This window comes from Arvicola amphibius, chromosome 15 (assembly GCF_903992535.2).
Source record: "Arvicola amphibius chromosome 15, mArvAmp1.2, whole genome shotgun sequence".
Lineage (NCBI taxonomy): Eukaryota > Metazoa > Chordata > Mammalia > Rodentia > Cricetidae > Arvicola > Arvicola amphibius.
Genome location: NC_052061.1, coordinates 6,933,406 through 6,952,475, shown reverse-complemented (window position 1 = coordinate 6,952,475; position 19,070 = coordinate 6,933,406).

The window sequence follows — 19,070 nt, the reverse complement described above, 5'->3', positions numbered from 1 at the left end:
AATAGAAAATACATAGGCAGAAACAAAAATTAGCAAGAAAAAAGTTAGTTCTTTCTAAAGATCAATAATGTGATAAAGTTCCAAGAGACTATCCTAAAAGAGGAAGTTTGAGGGAAGGACAGGAAAGGCTGAAACACAGATAAGAGAAATCACTAATATTGGGAATGAAAAAAAAGTATCATTATGACTCCAACAGATATTTGAAAAAGTAATGGAATATTTTAACAGTTTTATGCTAAGACTTAGTAACTTAGATGAAATGAATAAAGTTTCGTTTTAAAACACTACTAATAAACTGACAGATGATAAAACAGAATACTCAAAGGCTCTCTGCCTATTAAAAACGTTAAGCTTTATAATTTAAAGCTGCCCTACAGAAGAACTCTAGACCTGCACAGCTTTACTGATCAATTATCCCCACATATCTAAAGAAGAAATAATACCAATTTCACAGACTCAGAAAATGGGACAGGAGGAGGATTTTCTAACTCCCTTTATGTGTAAAGTATTACTGTGATCCATGCACCAGACAGGCAAGAAAAAGGAAAAAATTTTAACAAAGCACCTAGTGAATACGAATGCAGAAATTCTTAATGAAATTTCAATATATGAATCCAGCCATATGTAAGGAAAAAATACAGTTGGGTAGATCTTATCATCAGAATCCAAAGATGGCTTAATGCTTAAAAAAATCAATAATTAAAGATAAAGGAAAAAGTTATATCTCCATTTTAATAGATTCAGGGACGACAATGGTTAAGGCTCATCAATCATGCATATTAAATATTTCAGCAAATTATCAATAGAAGGACGATTTTTAAAGGGTATCCATAAAAAAATCTGTGATGAAAATTATATTTAATTGTAAACTACTAAAGGCTTCCTTCAAAGACCAAGAGGGAGACAGTCACTTTTGTTGACACTTTTGTGTCCTGGGGACACAGGGGCAAGAAGAGGAAGCTTCATGCTAAATTACAGCAGTCCTGACAGGAGCCAGCTGGGAGTCTACCTAAGGGGGTTTCCTGTGAGGTCCATTTCTAAAAAGGATCTAGATGATTGTGAACATCTAGTTTCAGTGTCCTAAGAGATGGTCTAACTGAAGCATGACCCAAGCCTGTCCCTTGAAAAGGGGATTATCAAATCAGAGGCATAAGTATCTACGTGTCTGTTTTTGATACTGCATTGAAATACCCAAGGCAGGCACTTTTAGAAAGGTCTGCTTGACTCCCAGATTAGGAGGCCCAAAGTCTAAGATTGGATGGCCCATAGGTGCAGCCTTGGGTGAGGGCCTCCTTGGCTGCATCTCATCATGGTGGAAGTATCTGTGAGGAACACATCACCAGACAGAGCCTAGACAGATTGGCATCCCACGGCTCCTCTCACTAGACGCCACCTGTTATGGTCTTAAAGGTTTCCCCATGACAATACCGCCATGCAGGTAACCATGCTCCTACTATTGATTCCCATGGCAAACAACACACACATGCGAGCATGTACTCACGCACATAAACACACACTTACACATACATGCACACATGCATGTATGCACACGTACACACACACACACACACCTTAGCCCTTAGCAGCCTATATGCAAAGGTCAATTATATAGTATGCTGAGGTTGTCATCCTTAAAACTAATTATTTCCTTCATAGGACAAGCTCTCATTCTCCAAAATGCTTCTTCGCGTGGAGTCAGCATCGGGTGTCTTCTATCTCCTCTGTCTTGTTTTTGGGGCAAGGTCTTTCATGAATCTGGATCTCGTCACTTCTACTGACCTGGCTGTCCAGTGAGCTCCTGTATACCCTCTTTTCTCTACCTCCCCAGCTCTGAGATCATAGACACTCACCAGGGTATCTTTATTTCTACACAGGTTTTAGGAATCAGGCACCCTACTGACGAGGTCCTTCCTGTAACTAAAACTTTCATGGAAAAATAGACATCTTAAAATGATCAGAGCTATAACTACTGATAACAGTATGTATAATGGGGAAAATTTAGAAATCAACTAAATATTTGAACAACATTGAATTGGTTATACAACTATAGAATCTTCAGAGCATAGATTCTCTGTGCAGTCACTGAAAATCACATTGAGGAATATTTCAGCCCATGGGGATATATCCACGATGATGAAAGTAGGCTGTATGGCAATGGGCCTCATCTGATTTCAATTTTGCTAAAAGAAAAGAAAGGAAAATAAAAGGTATGACTATAAATGTTACCGGTGATGTTCTTTCAGTAGAAGGTTATTTATCTTTTGGGTTTTTTTTGCATCCTACAGATTGTCCGCATCTGCATTAGCGAGCTATGAAGATCACAATGGACTAAGCGAGAGAGCTGCATTCAGAGATGGGCTATTCAGAGCAGAGCCGTAGTTATCTGCCGGCTTGTCTGCCATCCCTCCTTGCCTGTACTTTAGTGGCTCAAGGCAACAATAAAGTCATTGTTTAACATAGGGGTTTTAGATGGCAGGAACTGGGAGCAGAACTCAGGGACAGGTGACTTTGTTCCTTGTGCTATTGTCAGGGAACCCTGATGGTGCCCAGCTGGTAGCTGGAAGTGTGTAGGGGCATTTTGTTGGCTTGTGCCTCTGAACGTTGAGTGGTTGGAAGGTTGGGGTCTTGTCCCTCCCTCCCTGCCACTCCTTGTGGTCTTTGACTCTCTTTATGTGGTCTGCTCAGCTAACTAGTTTACTTCTTAAATGGGGGCTCACGGTCCTGAGAAGGAAGGGGCAGAACCTGCACCATGTCCTTCCCCATGGACAGCATTGACCAAACAGTTGCAGCCCAATCCAGAAGCAAGATGGGGACAGATCTACCAGGGATGGAGGAAGCATCCACAAATCTGCAGGTGTTTTTAATGCATCATAATTACATATTTAAGCCCCAGAGAAAAACCAAAGCCCATTCTACTAGAGGAAAAAAGAACAAACATAGGCATAGAATTGTCACTTGTAAAAACAGTCGATCTCTACCTAGGCTCCTCCTGGTCTGTAATAGCTGTGAAGTACTCAGGGCATTGTCCAATGCCATGCAACTGCCAGTGTGTGACAAAGCTTGGCATGTGATCTAACAGAATGGCATGCTCACAGATATTGGTGACGTGAACCTCAGGCCCAGAGTATTTAATAGAGATCGGAGCAGACTTTTTGCAAAAGGTATTCAAACAGCCCTCGGATCGATTTCATGGGCTAGTTCCAATGCATGAGAATCCAAACCTTTGATGGTGCCCAGCGCAATGCCACCTAGCAGCTGATGCAACTGGGAAGTGTGTCTGTTCAACAGGATGAAGGCTTTCCCTGGTTTCCAGAAGTTTGCCATTCACTCAATTTGTATATACAATAGTGTCCCCATTACTCATTGTTCAATACATGCCAGGACTCCCAGTGGCTGGCTGAACCCGAGGATTGCACCAACTCCTGTATACATGGGTACTTTCCCTGTATACATGCGCGGAAAACACACTTCCCTTCATAAATGACCCACAACACAGTGAGAAATGAACAATAGCAATAAAACAGAGCAATGACGATATACTAAAAAGTCATAGTTGCCTGCATGTGGTCTTTCGAAAGTACCCAGCACTTTGACATTTTTACTTAAAAGACACACTCTGGCTTCTCTTTGCCACATTGGAATCTTCCACTTGATATGATACAAGCAGGTTGGCTTGAACCTCTACAGGCATTGCGGTGGGTTGCTTCAGTGACTGAGATGGCTACAAATGTACTCATGAGCAGGTGGATAGCAAGATAGTGTGGACCCTGGGGCTCAGGAATGATTTCTGTTACAAGGCAATAGCATCATGTTACTAGAAATGGCATCCAACTTAGAAGTTCTGGAATTTTCCACTCAAGATTTTTTTTTAGAAACCTAGAGAAAGTAAAATTGCAGGTAAGGGGAAGCTACTGTGATATTGAAAACGGAGCCATTTCAGGTGACACTTAACTGCCTGGGGTGCTTTCTTTGGTGGCACCTGAAACCTAACACACTGTATGGTTTGAATTTGAAATGCACCCCTCCACCCCAGGCTCGCGGTTTGAATACACGGTCCCAGCTGATGGTTGCACTGAGAGTGGTTGCTGTCCGGACCAGGTATTTCCAGGCTCTTGGCATCTTGAAGAATTGAAAAAGAGGCCTGAGCAGATTGCAAAGTTGTAAGGAACTATTCGGAAACAAAGCAATCATAAGATCAGATGTCCTGCCGAGAGAACAGCTTAGTGAAAGGGCCCAAGGGCCCTGGTTACTGTTTGGAGCTTTCTCTAATGGGAGAAGGAGGAGCTTGGTTGCTAAAGGGCACAGCACAGGTGGTTCTCTGTTTTGATTGACAGGCTGGGATCATAGGAGCCTTTACTCACCACACCCATCCTGTTTCATTATGTATCTGATTTTAATTACACACCCTCAATTATGAACAGGCATAAGCTGAAAATAGCTTTCTCCCCTAGAAGTGCTTAGTTTGCCTTATTGTGCATGTACCCAAACTAGCCATGGCTGGATTCTCTCTCCCTCAGTCCCGTGCTTGACTATATGTAGAAGATGTTTGGATAGGTGTTACCTAGAACATGGGACACCTTTGTGGTTTTCAAAGGGCATAGAAATGTATTCCATCGTTTGGAGTGGGGTGTGCGTGTAGCCCTGTCTGCTGAGGGTCCTAGGTTACTAGCTAGGTGCATTGTTCAGAGAGGAGTGTGAATGCATAGGGCATGAAGTTCAGGGTCTGGGGTTAGCAAATCCATCCTTAGAAGAGCGGTGTGTGCACAGCTCAAGCCAAGTGAGTCCCAGGCTGCAAAGGCATTTCCCAAGCTCGCCTGCCTCAGCTCCATTTGGGGAGGTGAGACTTGGCTGGAGGAAGGGGGTGGCTGGGGAATGAATCATTGGGGGTGTATTATTACCTTGTCCCCTTCCTGTCTCACTGCCTACTATCTGGTTGGCCAGGAAGTGAGCATCTCTCCTTCACTACAACCTTCTGCTACCTTGATGTTCTACCCAAGCACATAGAGCCAAACAACCACGCATGCGCTGAATCCTCAACGACCCAGGAACCAGTCTTCTTTCCTCAAGACGCTCTCTCTGCTGCGGGTCACACTACGGTGGAGTCCTGCTACAGGACAAACACCTCCTTTCTTAGCGCATCCAGCTCCCTACATCTCTTAGCAGCTGCATTACACCCAACAACCTGAGATTGGCTTGACGAACATAATGACGCAGATCAAGGCTAACCGAGCCCAAAAAGCGAGGCAGGAAAGTGCCGGAAGTTCCCACCATCCTGCCAATAGCCTTTGAAACCCGGGAACCATGGTGAGAGGGGCAAACTAGCTCCAAGTTGTTCTCTGCTGAGGGCTGCTGTGGGTGGTAGGAGGCACCTTCGCTGGCACAGCCTGCGTAACGTGGGGAGTGCCAGGCCTGTCTCAGTTCCCACCACAATCCCGGAATGCATGTCTTCATTTACTTCTAAAAGCTTCAGGACATTTTCCCTCCCATATGTTAAACATTAAGTGGCAAAGCTGATAGAGACAGGCCCAATGTGACTTTGATTTTTGCATATGCTGAGATGTTCGGCTGGAGGAGGTCCAGGGGAGACCCGGTCCTCAAAAGAAGCACTCAGAAGTCCCCCTCCCAGGAAACCCTGCCCATCTCAACCTTCAGCAAGCACAACTGCTTTTAATTCCAAGGGGTTGTTTTCATCTATCATTAATTTTGGCAGTAGAAAAATAACCCTTTGATACCAAAGAAGTCCAGCCTAGTAGGAATTATTATTATTATTAGATTAGTAATAGCGGTGGCGATAAATTGGACCAGGCAAGAGTTGATGTAATGGATGCTCCCGGCCCTATTCACGGCTGTCAGCTCTGCTTAACCGGCCCTCCACCCTGGCCTGGGTTAGAAGTATTCCGTGTCCGTCCCCTCCCGGCTGTGCTTGTCAGCACCTGGAGGGCACAGGCTTCTTCTTGTTCCCTGTGCCTCCCAGCCCTGCCTCGTTCACGCACAGAAGCTTATCCTCCAACACCACACAGAGAGTTCAGTCAAACCTCAGTTAGCTGGAAGGCCCCTGAGCCAAACTTCAGAGATGATCACTTTAGGGAGAGCATGGCAGATGGGAAGGAGGGTTCTGCACTGGGTCGTTCCATGGCTTTTGTCTTTAAAGCAAGCTGTTTATTTTTATTTGTTTGTTTGTGTTTGGAGACAGGATTTCTCTGTGTAGCCCTGGCTGTCCTGGAACTCACTCTATAGTCCAGGCTGTCTTTGAACTCTGAGATCTGCCTGCTTCTGCCTCTTGAGTGCTGGGATTAAAAGTGTGTGTCGCTGGAGAGGTGGTTCAGTAGTAAGGAGCACTGGTTGCTCTTCCAGAGGACCCAGGTTCAAGTCCAGTACCCTCGTGGCAGCTCACAACTGTCTGTAACTCCAGTTCCAGGAGACCCCAACACACATGGTAAAACACCATATGCACATATTTTTTTTAAAAAAAAAAAGGTAAATTAAGGAAAAAGTACTTAAAGGTGTGTGTCACCACACCTGAATTCGTTTTAATCTTTTTTTTTTTTTTTTTTTTTTTTTTTTTTTTTTTTTTTGGTTTTTCGAGACAGGGTTTCTCTGCAGCTTTTTTAGAGCCTGTCCTGGAACTAGCTCTTGTAGACCAGGCTGGCCTCGAACTCACAGAGACCGGTGGTGGCGTTTTAATCTTTTGAAAAGTAATTTTATTGAGGGTCTGTCCTGAGCCAGAGGGGACAGGACAAGAGGACATATCCTTTCTACAGGAATATCTTCCCACCCGAAGAACAGAAGGAAGACCACAGAGACAATTGCACTGCAGCGAGGGGAAGCAGCCCTTAAACCTCATGACAAGGAGAAGGGAATGGTTGCCCTGTCCCTTCTGTGGAGAACCCTTGCTTGCCGCTTTAGGGCAGAACCATCTCTCATGGAGACAAATCAGAAGAACAAGCCATATTTCCACACAGAGAGGCCAGGATTCACCCTCTTCTGTGAGCCCCAAATTCCCTGTCATGCCTGCTGTGTGTTCAGATCAAGAGTGGGACTTTAGGAGAGGTAGCCAAAGGAGGGAGGTGGTGTCTTGTCTCAGAAGGATCTCTGAGGGCAGGGACACAAAGGATGTGTTAAAAGAAATAGCATTAGGGTGGTCAAACAAGTTTGCACTCCCACCAGCAATGCAGGAGTGTTCCCCTTACTCAACATCCTCTCCAGCATAGGCTATCATTGGTGTTTTTGTTCTTAGCCATTCTGACTTGTGTTAGATGGTATCTCAGAGTTGTTTTGATTTGTATTTTCCTGATGGCTAAGGATGTTGAACATTTCCTTAGGTGTCTTTCAGCCATTTGTGATTCTTCTGTTGAGAATTCTTTTTTAGATCTGCACCCCATTTATTAATTGAGTTATTTGGAATTTTGATGTCTAATTTCTCTGAGCTCCCAAAGTCCAGTTAAAGAGAGGGAGGAATGAGAATATAAGCAAAAAGGTCAAGACCATGATGGGGACACCCAATGAAACAGCTTACCTGAGCTAATGGGAGCTCACCAACTTTGGCCGGACAGCGGGGGAACCAGTATAGGACCAAACTTGCTTGTTTATTTTTGTTAACATGGTGTGAGCTAGCATTATCTGAGAAAAGGGAATCATCACAACAGAGATCATGACTCTATAGATAAGCCGGTGGGGTCATTTCTTTTCCTCTCCGTTGGTTTCTTTTTCTTTCTTTCTTTGTTTAATGTGTTCAGGTGTTTTGGCTGAATATTTGTCTGTGTACCACCCGCATGCAGGCTGGGTGCTGCAGAACCCAGAAGAGGGCGTCGGATCCTCTGGGACTGGACTTACAGTCAATTGTGAGTCACCTTTTCAGTGCTGAGAACTGAACCTGGATCCTCTAGGAAAGCAGCCAGTGTTCTCAACTTCCAAGCCATTTCTCCAGTTTTTCTTGTTCATTTGTTTTTTAAGACAAGGTTTCTCTGTGTAACAGTCCTAGCTGTCCTGGAACTCACTCTGTAAACCAGGCTGGCCTCAAACTCAGAGATTTGCCTGCCTTTTCTTCCCAAGTGCTAGAATGAAAGGTACCCACCCCAGGTGTCCCACATTTTTTTCATTAGTGACTGATGTGTGAGGCCTAGCTCATTGTGGGCAGTGCCATCCCTTGACAGACGATCTTGAGATATACAATAATGCAGGCTGAGTAAGCCATGGGGGTAAACCCAGTAAGCAGTGTTCCTTCATGGCTTCTGCTTCAGTCTCTCTCCAGGTTCCTTCTCTGACTTCTCTCAGTGATGGGCATTTCCTAAAGTGTAAGATGAAATGAATCCTTTCGTTTCTAAGTTGCTTTTGGTCATGGTCTTTATTACAGCTATAGAAGCCCTAACTAAGATAGAAGAAGTTGGTACTGGGAATGCGGTACCACTGTGGCAGACCCGGCGTGTGTTCTTGGGAGGATTGTAGTAGTATTTGAACTTCGGGTGGAAAAACCCATTTAATGCAAAGAGTCCAGTGGGCTGTTCTGTGGGAGCTCGGAAAAATCAGAATGTTGAGGGCAATACAGACAATGGAGACCTAGCTTGTGAGGCTTCAGAGGGAAGTTTGAGAGTTCTTCAAAGACTCTATCGAGACTATTTGATGCTTTGAATTGAGAATCTGGTTTGGGTGTGTGGGACTGAAGAATCGTCTGTGGTTAAGAAGAGACCATCCTGTTTGTAAGGCTCCTAGCAGTGAGATCAGCACCTGCCCCTGGCACTTAGCTGGCTTTTGGGAACCTGTTCCCCATGCTGGATTACCTTGACCCACCTTTATACAGGGGGAGAAGCTTGGTCCTTCCTCAACTTGATGTGCCCTGCTATGCTCGAACCCATGGGATACCTGCCCCTTTCTGAATAAAGATGGAGGAAGAATGGATGGGAAGGGGGTAGATGGGATCCAATGGTGATTAGGCCCTGGTTTTCCCTCTTGGAGTAAGATATTGTTTAATTTATTTTTGATTTTGAAGAAGCCCGTGGTTAAGAGACACTGGAATTTTATAGTCTTTTTTTTTTTTGGTAATTTTTATCAAAACCTCAGATAGTTTTAGAGAGACTTTGAACTTTGAAAAATATTTTAGAAGCTTTAAAAGGACTGAACTTTTAAAATGTTTGAATTTAAAAAAAAAACCGGTGGGACTTTTAAAATTTGGAATGTGTTTTATATTGAGAGTGATATTTTTATGAGATCTTGGGGATGAACAAGAAAGGAAAGGTTACGGTTGAAGAGCCATGTGTCCGTGTGTCAAGTTGGCAAGGGTTCATTCATCCCGGTTGGGTTTTTTTCTTGAATCACTTGATAAAACCTAGTGACATCTGAGAAGAAGAAACCACAACCGACCGAAAAGACGCTTCCATCAGAGAGGCCTGCAGGCAACACGATAGGAATGTGTTCTTAGTTAGCAATGAAGGTGGGCAGGCCCAGCACATTATGGGAGACGCTACCTCCAGGGAGATTGTCCTGGGCATAGAAGAAAGCAGGATGGCCAAGCCATGAGGAGGGAGTCAGTAATCAACCTTCCTCCATGGCTTCCACTTCAGTTCCTGCCTCCAGGTTCCTGTCACTGGTCCTCAGTGATGACCTCTGACCTGGAAGTGGAAGAAATCAACCCTTTCCTCCCCGAGTTGCTTTGGGTCACCATCGTTGTCATAGCAATAGAAACCCAGCTAGGACACGATGATAACATACTTTGACAAAAACAAAATGACTTAAAGGAGTAAGGACTTGTTTGCTCCACAATTCTAGGCTACTGTCTATCACAGAGGGGCAGCCAAGGCAGCGGAAACCAACAGGTCATCCGTATCCACGGTCAGGAGCTGTGGATTTTAATGCATGCTTGTTTGCTAGTGCTCAGTCCCGTCCCTTTTATACAGCCCTGGATCTCCTGCCTAGGGTACGGTGCCACCCATAGTGGACAGGTCTTCACCCTTCAGTTAATGCGATGAAGACCATCGCCACACAGACTTGTCCACAGGCCAAGCTAATCTAGGCAATCCCTCATTGAGACTACTTTCCCCGATGGCTCTAGATTTAGATTGTGTCAAGCTGACAGTGAAACTAGCCATCACAATGGTCTGCTGTCTAAACAGAACCCACACACATCTCCCATATATTTCCAATCCTCCATAAACAGTTTCTCATACCAGAGACAATGTAAATTGTTTAGGGAATAATGGCGGCGGGGGAGTGGGGAACCTGTACATATTCAAAACAAATGCATATTTAAAATATTTTAAACTCCTAGCTAAGTATTAATAAACAAATCCCCCCAAATATGGAGAACCAGCTGTATGGACATGAACACAAAGATGTATAATTTGGTATGTATATGAACATAAAAATGTAGAAAATTAACCCAAATTTGAATAGGTCTTGATTTTAACCTCCTTAAGTTGGTATGGTGGTATATCTCGGTGGTGGAGAACACTTAAAACATGTTCAAAGCCTGGGATTCAAAATCCAGCACTAAAAAGTAAAGAAATTAAGAAATAAATGTGTACCAGCCACGCCACTTACACACAGGCCTCGTCGGTGATTTTGCATTACCCAGATTTACCACTAGGGGGTAGCAGCTCCCATTTCTTCCCTCTTGGGGGCGTCTTGTTTCCACCTGGAATATGGGCACAATATTCAGGCTGCCCTTTCCGGCGTTGGAAGAAAGAAGCAGGAATATGTCCCACGTTCTAGCAAACTGAATAGACCGCCGTCTATTTGAAAGATGGGAACGTTTCTCAGAGAGGTTAAACAACTGGCAGGAGACACACAGGTGGAACTGTATAATGCCGAGCTCCAGGAACCAGTTTGAAATGCTCCCTGTCCTGGTGTATCCAACCCGGCTACTGCATCGACAATCAAAAGAGCCCTGAAGGATCCAAGCACTTACACCGACCTGGAAAGCTGTGCATTTGTGCTGGTAGATGGGCCTTAGTGGTGATTAAGTTGTATCCTGGCTGATTCAGAGCACCGGACCAGCGCACGAATCTCCCCCCACCCCCACCCCAACATGGGAATGATGTCATTTATTTCGCTATTTCTTCGTCTACGCATAGCGCATACACACGGAGGTTAGAGGGCAACGTTGGTAGCAGGGCCCATTTTCTTCTTCTGCCTTTATGCCTGTTCTGGGGGTTGAACTTAGGTCTTGCAGGGTAAAGCAAGCTAAGTTATTTCACCTACTGCCCTTTCCCTTTTCTTAGGGTGCCTCATCTGGTGCCGGCTGAATATGCTCACTCAGTGTTCCTATTGACTGTGGATGGCACAGGAGCAGCAAGAACGAGCGCGGTGGCACTGTGTGACCGTGGCTGCTGAGATTGTTATCAATGGCAAATGCAAGAGAAACTGCAGCCGTCTGCCCTCTGAAATAAGAAAAGATGAAATGGCCGAGCCTCCCAAGTGAGGCTGACCCGGCACTAGGGCAGCAGCTTCTCCAAGCCTTGGGGGCGTTTCCCACCCACACTGCCTAGGCAACAGCATGGCCTTAGTTTCCAGCACCCACACCCCTACGGTAGGGGAGAATGCTGCTTCTTTTACAGCTGAAGTTCAGAGAGGTTAAGTAACTTGCCCGTGGTCAAACAGTCAACAGGCATAGAGCTGTGTTTCTAAGCTAGAGTTATTAACGAGGCTACTTTTTAACCTCTGAGCATCAAAGACGAATCCCCAGGTAGGTCTCAGAGCTGCTCATCAAACTCTGCAAGAAGTGCCAAACCCAAAGAAAGGTGTAACGAGCCTCAAAACAAAGCCCGGGCAGGGAGAATTAATGGCATAATCTCTCTCTCTCCTCCCCCCTCTCCCCCCCCTCCTGTCTCCTTTTAAGCACAGAATTTTCTTCTGTATCTGGAACAATTAGTCTTGCATATTTCTGTTGTGCACCGAGATCCAGAATCTGGAACTCTGCAGATCGCGGTGCCTCAACAAATAAGTAATTAAAGAGCAAGGGCCATCATCTGAGCTGAGGATCTTAGGATGCATTTGCGAGCACCGCACCGGCACTCCTGGGAAACAATGCCCAGGTAATTATTTTAAATGAGCATTAATTATGTCATTATTAGAAATGGGAAGAAAATGCAATTTCCTTCTGTCACTTCTTGATATCTTAACTAGAGGAATATTTACCATGTTATTATAACAAGCCACTATTGGCATAATGGTGGCCAGGCAATAATACAGAGACATGTACATTTTCATATGAATATATCATGCCTAACTAATGAGATTGCTCATTTCATAACTTCAGTTCCATTTTTATTATTTCATAAAACTGGAAGTCCTTATCCATTTTATGAAAAACACCAAACCTTTGTGAAATTCATTAAATAAGCATAAAAAATTCATTAAACAAGTGAATTGCATTTGGAGCTGCTTTGATGCAAATGCCCTTTAAGCAATGTAAAACTCCATATTGATTTAACCTTTCATGTTCTGATATTTCCATGTGGATATAAAAAAATTCTTTATTCAGGGAATGAAATTAAGCACTGATCCCTTGATCTCCAGCTGGGCGGGATAGATTGGTCAATTTAAGTTTGCCGCCGCTGGTCAGCAAACAACGGAATTTAAAAGTATTAAGGCGTGTCGCTATCTTAAGTATTGTCACCTGCACATCGAGCGAGGGAAAAATATATTATTCCAGCTCAATTAAGTTTGTGTTTGCTGTCAGGCTGACCTTGAAAGGGCGAGCCCGTTGGGCCAAGGCTCTATGCCCTTGGAAGTCGACAAGGGCAACAGTGGCCAGATGTAAGACACCCACAATAGCCCGCATAGTTTGAATCCCGTGGCCGGAACAGCCCAAAAATAATTAGCCCGGAGACGCAGTCCCCTTGGGCTGTGTCCCCTCATTAGTGGGGGGCAGCCAGGGGAGCCAGCTTTAGTTCAGAAGAGGAGAAACCGACTTGCCCTTCACCTAAGAAAAGCTGCTGAGAACTTCATTAGGCTGAGAGCGTAAGGCAGCTTTCAGAGGTCTCTGGAGAGGGGTGGTGGGCCTTTGGAGGTCATTGGTCACTCATTCATCCACCCACCCATTCATTCATTCAATCAGTCAGTGAATGCACGCATGGTAAGGGCCCGATCTTTGCCACAAACTCCAGTTGATGCTTTGGAAGAGAGCATGGCCCGTTAAGAACCTCAGCCAAGAAATAAAACAACAACAAAAATAATGCACAGCGTTGTGTGCATCTAATCAGAGTTCTTCCGTTTTCTTATTGTGCTGTGAGGCCTTCAGCCAATGGTTCAGTCTCTCTGGGTGTCTGCTTCCCTGGTACTAACACAGGAAGCTGTTGGACCTCTCCCCCTCCCGGAAGTGAGCGACTACAGCTGCAAGACCACTGCTGAGCCAGAGCGTAAGCCGTGAGCGCCCAACAAGTGGCAGACATCACCGTTCGACTGTTTCTTCCATCTGCCCTTCTCGCTTTCTAGATAGAACTACTGAGATCTGTAGCCTTGAGGCCACACAGGACTGGTCAGTACACTGGGTATCGATAGTAACCAAGCTTCCCAAGTCGTGGCTTTGGATTTCAGTGAATTCCTAATTCCAATGATCTTGTGTTACTATACGATATGCCATTGGCCCTGTGATACACCAGGATCCAACTTCTCAGTCTTGAATTCTCTGTTTTATTTGCTTGGTGGGGACCCCCAAACTTAGCAAGCTTTTCCAAAGTTCCAATGTAGATTGCAGTAGCTGGACAGCTTCCTTTTTCCTTTGTTATAGATGAGAAGTAAGATTCTTTGTCTCTGTTCCTGAAGAATTGGAAAAAAAAACCCACTGGGGCAGCTGAAGCCACATACCAACTCCTGAACCAATGACCTTGCCAGTGGATGAAGGACACTGATTAGCGCACCATGGTTTTGTTCATAACCTTCCTTGAGCCACGGATGCTGGCAGCCTGCTCCGAATCACAAACAACACCAGAGGCTTCTGGGAAATTGAAAGCGGGTGGGTAAATGTGTGCTAGAACCTCTGGTCAGGGAAATTTAAGAGCCATATGATAATTCAGGGTCCAGTGAAGGGATGTGTGAGCTTCCAGGGAGGGCAAATTTGTGGTGCTCTTGAGAGACTGCTGCAGTAGGAAGTATTCAGAGGCTGCCCTGCCCTGCTCCCACCTTTGACTTCAGAATGCTCAGTGAACCTCCCTCAAAAGGAAGGAAACATGCTTTGCTTGCCCTGGATGGACTCAGCTTCTCTCACCGAAGCTCTTCTCTTCCCAAAGCAAAACCACGATCTTCGCCAATCCTCTCCTCATCCCTGGACCCGAAGCAATTACCCCTTTTCCTTGTATCTTCATGACATCTGCTCTGCCTTTTGGAGCCATTGTCACCTCTCTTATGTTCCCAGAGGCAATCTAAAAATGCTTTTAACGGTGCCATTGGTCAGCCCAGTAGAGGAGACAGCATCAAAGGGAGCCCACAGTCTTTGGGGTCGGGATCTAGACATATCTAGATTGTTGCGGCAGGGGTGGAAGCAAAGACTAAGACTCTGACTCAAACAAGCTAGTATAATGTACAGGAAGAACATAACAGTGTGGTGGTTGTCTCCATGGCTTAGCTATTGGAAGGATGCTCATGGGCTCAGAGAATAGTAGGGTTCTGTGATGCCTTGTAATGTCAGAAGACTCTGGAGATGGAGCAGCAGGCACCCACCAGGTGACACATGCAGAGACAGCCACTTACACATGCAAAGGATTCACTGGCCAGAGGCATCCTGGGGCCATTTGCATGAGGAGCTGGGGCAGGAGTTAGTGCTCTTATGGGGCCCCCTCTTCCCTTGCCCTGCAACCTCTAGCTAATTCTTCCTCACCCAGACCCCCACATCCTTGTACTGGGAGACAGAGTTACTGATGATTGACATTCTAGGATGGAGTCTCAGAAGGCTCAAGCTTCGGCTAAAGTCGTCCCAGAAGATGGGAACAATGTAATCCTCCACACTTCACAGAAGAAGACATTGAGCTGCAAGAGAAGTCCTAGGCCAAGAGTTGGTGACCTGTCCCTGTGAGCCCACACTTCAAACTCAAAGCCTGCAGCCTGCAGCCTGCAGCATGCTCTGTTTGCTGCACATAACTGTGGACAGAACAGTGAGGAACCAGGCTCCAGGGACCCAGAAACTCAGAGAATTAGAGAATTCATTTTCTTCTCTGTACAAATGAGAATTCCTTTGGACAGGGACTATGGCCGAGTCGTAGCTTTTGTGCCTTGTCATCAAACTGGGTGATAATGGGGAGGTCAGGGAAAGTTCAAGCTCATAACTGGAGTGGAGAGGACCCTGGGAGACCTGTACTGATAACAGCAGAGAAACTGAACGTCCCAGTCTCCTGCAGAGCGATGGTTAAACCAAATGAAGCCATACTCACCGTGAGTGTACATCGTTTCAGAGCCAAATGACGAAGCTGAGTGTGGCTGTATGCATCTAGAATGTCAGCCTTTGGGAAACTGAGGCAGGAAGGTAGTAAGTTGGAGGGCAACCTGGGCTACACGGGAAGGCCACCTCGACTATTAATTAGTTGACTGAAATAAAAACGATATGAAGGAAATAGTCATCAGGCAGCTTTCTGGAAGCTGGCTCAATGGTGAGCGCTCTCTCCCACCTCCAGCAAGAACAAGGCAAACACGCAAAATCAAGCCAGCAGGGCTTCTTAGGTAGGGAAATCATACTGCAGACAGTGTGGCTAGCCTGGAGTCAGATACCTACTTTTGGATGTCAATGACTACAGCGCTTGCTCATAGTCCATCAGACGCTGTGGTTCCTCTGCATTTGTTGCAAGCCATGTGACTTTGGGCACATCACTTGCCCTCCCCGGGTTGTTTGTGTCTGAGCAGGAAGCATGTGAGGTTAAGGTAGGACACAGCGGTCTTTAAATCCCATCCTGCCTGCGTAGCATCCGTAGGAGCATCTGTAGGAGCTATGGATGGGGGGTGGAGGTCTAAGTGGGTCGGATCCTAGACCCCTCTACCCCACCTTAACCAGAGCTTTCTTTTCTTTTATCTTTTTTCATACTCAGAGTTCTGCATAATATTTTGTGGGGGAAAAAAAAGATTCTGAGGGTAGAAAGCAAATGAAAACCACACTGCTGGTGATGTCGGGAGCCTTCCTGCTCTCCTGTCCTAGCAGTCTAGAGAGATAATTGTCCGTATTTTAGACTGCCAGCCTTTTGCAAATGATCGAGGCACCAAAAAGAAACCAGGCTCAGGAGCCTGTGCAGGCTGCCTTCCAGGGGTCCTGGGAGGGCTGGGCTCCAATCTCTGTAGCTCCAAGTGTGAACCCCTCTGGTCCTCATCCTAGACGTTCACAGAGTGCCACCACCTAGACAGACATCTTTCCCGTGCCTTCAGAAGAATCCCCCATGCTTTGGTGAGCTGGAGAGACAGCATCCCTCTTGACTGAATGCTTCTGTGTGTAGTTTCTGTGAGGCCTGACTGTGGGGCCCAGTGATAGCCTAGTGAAACCCCCTATTCATTTGCCTTAATAATAGCCCCTGACAAACACTCTCTCCCATATCACCGATAAAGCACCGCCTCTCCTTGATGGACATGGAGTTGGAAAGCCCTCGACAGCACTTGAAGCCATTAACTTAAGACCATTATTAGATTTTAGTCTAGTTCTCCCTTGACACCTCAATCCAAAAAGAAGGCCTTGGGGTACCTCTGAGATGTTTAAGTCTACGTTGTCTTAGGAGAGCACCCTCCACCAAAAAGCAAATGCTTTAAAAGTTGCTTTGTAATATTAAAAGCAAGAGCAAGCGAGAGAGCACTTGGGTAGGTTTTCGTGATTACTAATTTAGCAGATTCTCCATTATGTTTTATTGATAGCTCTAAACATAAATTTGCCTTTGGTAGACTCTGCTACTATTGCTTAAAATAAGATGTGTGAGAATACACCCTCCCATGCCTACGGCTTTGCAGAACAGCACCCAGAGGATGCTAGTGACAGCCTTAGCAAGAGATATTTAAATGGCCAAGTTCAGACTCCTGCAAGCCTTCAAGTTTGGGAATAAGGGAAGTTACTCGCTGCTCATGGAGGTATCGCTCCAAGTCCCAACCTTCATGCAGATTTAAACACGACATTTCGTCAAGTTGATTCTTGAATTAGAATACCAGTCTCGCCCACATCTTCTTATTTGCGATTGGAGAATCGTGTGTGAGGCCCTGAGTTCACAAGAGAAAAACAATACATATTGCACCAGTTAAGGGTGCAATATGTTATTTATTATTGAAGTCCGCCAGAGGGACCACCCTAACATGCTGCAAGACACCTTTGCAGGCTCAGACAACACAAAACTCTGCATGCCGCCCATCAGGGGCAATCACGTTAAAGGATTTGCCACCCAGCCGCCGCCCCCCCCTTATTTCCTTTTTAGATCACAAGGTGCCAAGGAAAAAATCAAATGTACATATTTCATCTCCCATGTGCTAGCAGGGCTTGAACACCAATGTGAGAGGCAGAGCATTGATTATTGAGGACCAGAATGAAGTCTTATTTTGTATATAAAGAAATGGTCTCAATAAGATTGTTCATGATGATGAAATAGCATTTATAACTGAGCTAGAGAGTGGAAGATGCTCTATCTCCTGCAGTGGAGAGCTGTGTCTTCACTGGTGGCGTCTGGTTTGTTTGTGCCAGCTTGCCCCAGCTTGCAAACAGCTAAAGTGGGGCCATTCCAGGTCCCTGATGTATCAAAGACCCTTGATCTCTTCTCCTGGCCTGTTTCAAGCTGCAATATAGAACAGAGAGACATAAAGCCCATCTCTTAGTATTGTTTTAAAGGAGACAAAGTATCTAATAGTGTGCTCTCGGCAAACATCCTCTCCTAGACAGATCAGCTTAACTCCCCTTTATCCTGAAGCACAGAGCATTTTAATAAAAAAAAGATTTTGGTTGCTATACAGGTATGAATCACGGGCCTCCTTCATAGGTAGAAATCTGTGCACAGAGGCAGTCAGCTGTGTATCTGATGTCAAGCTGAACTCCAGCCTTTCTGCTTTTGCTCCCTCTGTTCCAAACCCTCATCCGTCCCTATAATACCAACTAGGGTGGAAAGAAGGGGCCTCTTGGACCCTATCCTCCCAGCTATCCTTGCTGGAACAGGAGACCCTGACCTTCTCTGTATGACTGAACCACTCTCAAGCCACAGCCTCAAGCAAGCTTCATACTGCATGGGTACATACTGCATGGGTACATCCTGCATGGGTACATACTGCATGTATACATCCTGCATGGGTACATCCTGCATGGATACATCCTGCATGGATTCATCCTGCATGGGTACATACTGCACGGATACATCCTGCATGGGTACATACTGCATGGGCACATCCTGCATGGATACATCCTGCATGGTTACATACTGCATGGGTACATACTGCATGGGCACATGCTGCATGGGTATATACTGCATGGGTACACCATACTGCATGGGTACATACTGTATGGGTACATACATACTGCATGTATATACTGCATGGATACATCCTGCATGGGTACATACTGCATGGATACATCCTGCATGGGTACATCCTGCATGGATACATCCTGCATGGGTACATCCTGCATGGGTACATCCTGCATGGATACATCCTGCATGGGTACATCCTGTATGGGTACATACTGCATGGGCACATGCTGCATGGATATATACTGCATGGGTACATCCTGCATGGATACATCCTGCATGGGTACATACTGCATGGGTACATCCTGCATGGATACATACTGCATGGGTACATCCTGCATGGGCACATGCTGCGTGGGTAGGAGCAGCTCTGTATAGACTGCTCCATGCCGTGGTCATCAGCATCTTCCTGAACTTCATGCTGACTGAGAGTACAGGCATGAGATCCAGGTACCGTTGGATGTTTAGCCTCGTTGTAAGAAGTGTTGTTTGCGTCCCTACTGTGTACAAAGCATAGCTCTGAAAGCAGGTGCTTTGTCATCCGGTGTCTCCAAAAGAACAATGAGAAACTGGACCTCTAGTTCCATAGAGCCAATCTAAGGGAGTCCCGCATGGTAAAAGTGCCCGAGAGATGCCTAAAACGAACAAGCACGGCTATCACTTTATCAGAGAAAG